Source organism: Phascolarctos cinereus, unplaced genomic scaffold (assembly GCF_003287225.1).
Source record: "Phascolarctos cinereus isolate Bilbo 61053 unplaced genomic scaffold, phaCin_HiC Scaffold_5;HRSCAF=322, whole genome shotgun sequence".
NCBI classification, from domain to species: Eukaryota; Metazoa; Chordata; class Mammalia; order Diprotodontia; family Phascolarctidae; genus Phascolarctos; species Phascolarctos cinereus.
The window spans coordinates 302,718,530-302,724,870 of NW_027555958.1; the positions used below are offsets into that span (position 1 = coordinate 302,718,530).

Sequence of the window (6,341 nt, forward strand, 5' to 3'; positions counted from 1 at the left end):
TTTCCAAAAGCTAGTCATACATTTACCATATAGCTCACTGACATAATTTCAAAATTTTCTAAAGGATGAGGAAACCACTTTCAAATCAATGTTTAACATGTTTGCAAACTGCAGTAGACTGATGAATAAAAAAGTAGTATGGTCCTTTTAGCAGAAAACATTGCAATATCCCCTGGTAGGAAATTGTTTTATAAAAATGTGGTTACATTGAAGCTTCAATGATTCCCCCAAGCAAATTTTCTGTTCCTGATGTACCTCCATGAAATATATAATCTGTCCGGACTGTATATTTCTTAATCCAAAATGTTTGACTGAGTTTAGGCACACCTAGAAAGCAGCTGAGAGGGCTTCACTAATAATTTGGTATCGCTGAATATGACTTCAGAAATTCCTCTGTTTACTGAAGATGCACTTGTTTGAGTCAGTTAACAATTTATAAACAAGAGCTATTCATCATGTCTAGGAAATAGGATACCCTATCTTGATTCTTGGACTTGTTCATTGTTTCAAAGTTTAACCTATTCACTTAATAACCCTATATGTCCTGGTGGGAAAGAGGGAAGACATTATGTTAAACATAGCTATAAAGCTACTAAAAGCGCATTACCATCTACACAATAAACTTAGAGCCTTCTCTGCAACAGAGAAGACCAAAATTTGGTTTGAATGTTTCAGTGACTAAATTTTTAACTTTTCAGAGTAAAAGAGTTGGAGGAAAAGAGCTAACCTCATTTTAATGAAAAAAGTGCAGCAGACTGCCAGCAGCATGTCTCATCTCTTCCCTCCAACCTACTTTTCCCATACTTATTTAAAAAAGGAAAAAAGAAAGAGAGCGAGAGAGAGAGAGAGAGAGAGAGAGAGAGAGAGAGAGAGAGAGAGAGAGGGAGGGAGGAGGAAGAAAGAAAGAAAGAAAGAAAGAAAGAAAGAAAGAAAGAAAGAAAGAAAGAAAGAAAGAAAGAAAGAAAGAAAGAAAGAAAGAAAGAAGGAAGGAAGGAAGGAAGGAAGGAAGGAAGGAAGGAAGGAAGGAAGGAAGGAAGGAAGGAAGGAAGGAAGAAAGAAAGAAAGAAAAAGAAAAAGAAAGAAAGAAAGAAAGAAAGAAAGAAAGAAAGAAAGAAAGAAAGAAAGAAAGAAAGAAAGAAAGGAAGGAAGGAAGGAAGGAAGGAAGGAAGGAAGGAAGGAAGGAAGGAAGAAAGAAAGAAAGAAAGAAAGAAAGAAAGAAAAAGAAAGAAAGAAAGAAGAAAGAAGAAAGAAAGAGAAAGAAGAAAGGAAGGAAGGAAGGAAGGAAGGAAGGAAGGAAGGAAGGAAGAAAGAAAGAAAGAAAGAAAGAAAAGAAAGAAAGAAAGAAAGAAAGAAAGAAAGAACGAAAGAAAGAAAGAAGGAAAGAAACAAAAGATTGCACAAACTCAGAGAAATCCAAAGTCATAATAGAATCTCTGAGGCACTCCTGGTTTTGAGGGGGACAAACATATGATCCAGTAGTTTTCATAGTTCTGTAGATTGAGAGAATCTCTTTCTGTTTCTTAACAAAGCCAAAGAATCATTTCAGAGGGATCACACACACCATTTCCTCTATTGTCTCTGCAGTCTCACAGTGTTGAAATGGGACTGATCAGCCTACGAAGATTTGCACTTCACCCAAGCAGAAAGGAAGGCATGAAAAAGGCATACATTTTATACTGCTTCACAAATGCATTTGGAGAGGTTGGGGTGGACAGAGAGGAAGAATAGGAAAGGAAAGAAAATCTTTTTGCTGTTTCAGTACAAAACACAGTATGATGATACCTAAACCAAATAAAATCTGATTACAATGGTCAGTAGTTTCAGACTGGGATGAAGTTTCTTCTTACACAATGAAATGTTTGGTTTTAAAAGATAAGCAGAAAGAGAAGGAAGTGGAACTTTCAAAACTATACCTGTGGTACCAACTGCATATTGAAGCTTGGGGAGCAAAACTGCCTTGTTGGGGGTGGGGCTCCTGGGCTGAGGAGATCTTTATCTTCCCCAGCTTGACATAGCTGGTCTTCCTGTAGACTGATAGTTGAAAATTGATTGGCATTGCCACCTACTAACTTAGTAACTCCTTCAATGTCACCCCCAACGCTTGTACTGGCTTGACCACCATTCACATAGTTAAATGATTTATTTGAGGAAGCACTGGCCATCCGAGTCAAACTCAAGCTATTAGCTTTTGGCACCACCTGGCCAGCAGGTAGGCTCAGGTTTTTCTTCATTGGTGTCAACTCAGTAGAATCTTCACTAAGGTCAGTTGGTTGGTGTATGTACTGCTTACAAGCTACTGACTCTCAAGGGCTCTTGCTGGATTTAGCGGCAGAAGCTGTTTCTTTACCCTTGCATGAACGCCCACTTGCTACTTTCCTCAAGCTTTCCCTCTGAGAGGAGGATGATGGTTTGGTCCCAACTGGCTGACTGCTAAGGGAAGCCCATGATGAAAATCCTTCATCTGCATCATTCAGGTTCATAGACTCCTCTTCTCCATTTACACCCTCAGCACCTTCTTGCCTCCATCGATGACAATGAATTGAAGCAGTTGTGATTGCAGTCCAAGAAATCCTTGGCACTGTGGGTGTGACCTCTACTTTAAGTACTTTCTGACCTTCTTGTGAAGAATCAGGAGCATCAAATGGCAATGAATTCTTCATGCCATTAGCAACCAGTACTGGTTGGGAAAAAAGTTCTAGCTGAGCTCTGCAAATAATGTCATCCAGCACTTCTTGGTCAAAATCCCACTGTCCATTGTATATGGCATACACCTGTCAGAAGCTGCACCATAAATTCAGGATCCAATACTACTTGGCCACAAGGTTCTTTCCAGTGTTTTTCATTTTGCCATGGAAACCCACCTATGCAAAGCCTGGAACCCATGAAACACAGTGCCTAATAAAAGGAGGCAGGCATATAAACAATAGCTGAGTTGTAGCAGAGCATGAGAAAACTCAAGACCACAAACCTGTTTTGTGCAGTAAACGTTTCCCTCTTAGGATGAAGATCACTATGAACTACCCTAATGAGGTCATGTTGACACAATGCTCCCTCTCTCAAGGCCATGGATCCAATAGTTGAGGGCTCATGACATATTGAAGGCTTGGATAAGGAAGGGATGGTGAAAGATAGCCCTTTATTGTTTCCATCTTTATCAGTAATTTCCAAATTATAGATCCCTAGTAGCAGCACTTCTATACAACCATTATTCTGTGTGTCTTGGCTAACAGTAAGTCATAAATAAACTCATATCAATTCTGGTAAGAATTTTAGAGTGAATCTCTTGAGCCAAACTTCAGAACTACAATATAGCTCAAAAAGCTGGTGACAGATAGGCTCTAGGAGATCATTATTGGAGTCTTGAATAACTTTATAAAGGGCTGGTACCAGTGGGTTTTTTTTCCTGTGAAGAGTTGCCACATAGCTGGTGATCTAAGTTTCTGGTAACGCCTTGAATTCTGATAACCATTCTTCCACTACAGCATGTTCAGATTCAACATCTTCTTATACCTTTGATTCCTCTTTTATCTTCTGTTTAAGAAGTCAGATCTTTAAAGGAGGTAGTGGTAGAAGAAAACAGCAGATTTCAAGTGTGGAATACATTTGTTGAACTTTAAAATAGTCTCTCAGTCTCCTACTGTTGATACCCAAAGCTCAAGCATCTCTTCTTTCCCATCACCACTACTGCCCCTTCCTCAGTCATACCTTTTTCAAACTCTCACTATAGTGGAAAAAATGGTCTGGCTAACTTCAACTAGGACAAAGTCAAGAAAGGCACAGCTCAAGAGAGTAGAACAGAGCTCATAAGTGCAAGGTGAAGGTGGCATAAAACCAAAAGGGATGCTGAAAGAGACAGAGACAGAGAGAGAGAGACAAAGAAAGAATTGGCTTGGAACCACACACAAGCATCACAAAACACTTCCCAAAGCAGCTGTATCCAGAATTACCATTCCTGGAAATTAAATACAGGGAATTTTTCAAAGTATAAAGAATAAGAGGAGTGAAAAGAAAATCCTTCTTATTGAGGGTCTTTGTAAATTACTATCACTGAAATAGATGATGTGCATGGGAGTGGGATGATCAACAAAAAAGATGAGCTATTTCTTATTTGAACTAAGAAAGGGAAGGACTAAATAAACAAAAGAGAGAATGAAAACAAGAGTTAGCCCAAGATGTTTAGATAGGTCAGGCTAAGAGGAGGCAGAGGAAGTGATGAGAGATGATGGGGTTTAAAACTAGGGACACAAAATTAATGCATAAACTAAGGACCAATTTCAGAAGGAAAAATAATGTGTATACTGGGCACTGGAAAAGCTATTGAATGTTATGGAGAAGAGATAATAAAACATACATAATTATTTCATTAGATGCTCTAAGAACCATGTAAAGTACCCTGTAAAGTTACTATTATCTACATGTTATGCAGAAGTCAATTTATGTTTAGGGAATCAAAGTGACAGGTTCAACGTCACATAGCTGATAAGTGGGTGATGTAGGACTTCGGTCCTAGATTTCTCCCTCCAAATTCAGCACTCTGGAATCAGAGTTACAGGTTTTCATTGTCATGCTATGCTAACTAGGTGAAGTTAACACTATCAGCAGTAAGGAAAAAAGAGGTGATTCCATCCTTCTGATCTCTGACCTATTACCATCAGATGTTCAAATTACATGACCACTTTACATGATGATGATGATGATTCTTGAAAACAAATTTTCTATCATCTTAGAAAGAACAGACTGGATGAATTGAGAGGAGGAACAAACTAAATCATTGATTCTAATAAGATTCATAATGACACTTACTCAGAAACTAGTATGTAATACAATTTCCTGAGGTCATAGAACACGGCATAAACAATATAAGGAAAGATCCTGCTCATGGGACCAATTTCACACACTGATGACATGTATATATAGTCCCAGAACATGAAGGTTCTCAGATTACTGGAATTTTTTCTCTCCAACTCAACAAAAGTCACATCCACCAAGACCATGGTCAGCTTTTGCTGCTGTGCTCCCACCTGCTGCCAGCCAACATGCTGCAGGACAGTCTGCTGGAGAACAACTTGTTGTAAGCCAACCTGCTGTGAGCCCAGCTGTTGCCAACCTTGCTGTCAGCCATCCTGCTGTGAGTCCAGCTGCTGCCAGCCTGCATACTGTAAGACAGTTTGCTGTAGAACTACATGTTGTAAGCCAACTTGTTGTGTGCCCAGCTGCTGCCAACCTACTACCTGTGACTCTAGCTGCTGCACACCTTGCTGCCAGCCAACCTGTTGTAGAACAGTCTGTTGTCAAACAACTTGTTGTAAGCCAACCTGCTGTGAGTCCAGCTGCTGTCAGCCAACTTGCTGTAAAACAATCTGCTACCAGTCAACCTGCTGCAAGCCCACCTGTTGTGGGTGCAACTGCTGCTACCCATCCTGCTGTTGATCAACTTGTTGGACCAAATGTGCAGCAATTCTATTTAAAGTCAATCATCCTTAGACTCCACATTTTCATTGTCAATCCCTCTCCTACTGGACAAATACAAAGGTATTCCTCTACCATCTTACTGCTGAAAGTCTTGGACACCCCTGGATTTAATGTCATCTATTCCCAGCTAGTGCTATTCCATCTCATTACCTGACAACTACTTTCAGCTGAGTTATCAGCTCCATGTCCACTGTGGGAATATGACTGTTATACCCATTCTATTACTACATATGACCAGCCTGACTCTCCTTGTGTATGACCCTTTTTTTTTCAAATCACCAAACAGAGACAGACAAGAAGTCACTCTTTTCTTGTCAGCGCATCCAGTGTATCCAATGGGTTAATCCCTGAAGTTTTAGTCTTTGTAACCACTTAACTTTGTTTTCTTCTTAATATTTTTTCTGTTTTATTGTTCTCATGTTTCCTGATTATTCTTTCTACTACATTTAATATCCTTTTAGGACTAGCTGGTCACCTAATAAACTTTTTTTGTTTGCATAATCTCACTTGTCCTTGTCAATTTGTGAAATACAAATGATGGTGGTGGTGGTGGTGGTGGTGGTGGTGGTGGTAGTGATATCATTCATCCATCCATAGATCATCTATGCACTTGGGTTCATTTTCTAGTAAAGGTAATAGGTTTGTATTGATCTCTCTACTCCTCTGTGACCTATAGTGAATATGACGGTTGGACAATTAGTCATAGTTTAACTTTTCTAATCTTTCCACTTTTTGTGAAAAGTCGTAGATCCCTACTTCCTAGGGACTATTAATAAGCCTCATCCAGTCATTTTAGCTCCAAATCATAGACAAGAAAAATGCAACTTACACTCTTGAAAAAAAAAAGATAATGAATCACAACTACTTGA

The 6,341-nt window shown here is 39.2% G+C and overlaps 1 pseudogene; it reads right to left on the minus strand.

Annotated features, from left to right (window-relative positions):
• Positions 1-1,907: 1,907 nt before the first annotated feature.
• LOC110198473 (hyccin 2-like) lies at positions 1,908-5,493 on the minus strand (annotated as a pseudogene).
• Between the last annotated feature and the right edge of the window lie 848 nt (positions 5,494-6,341).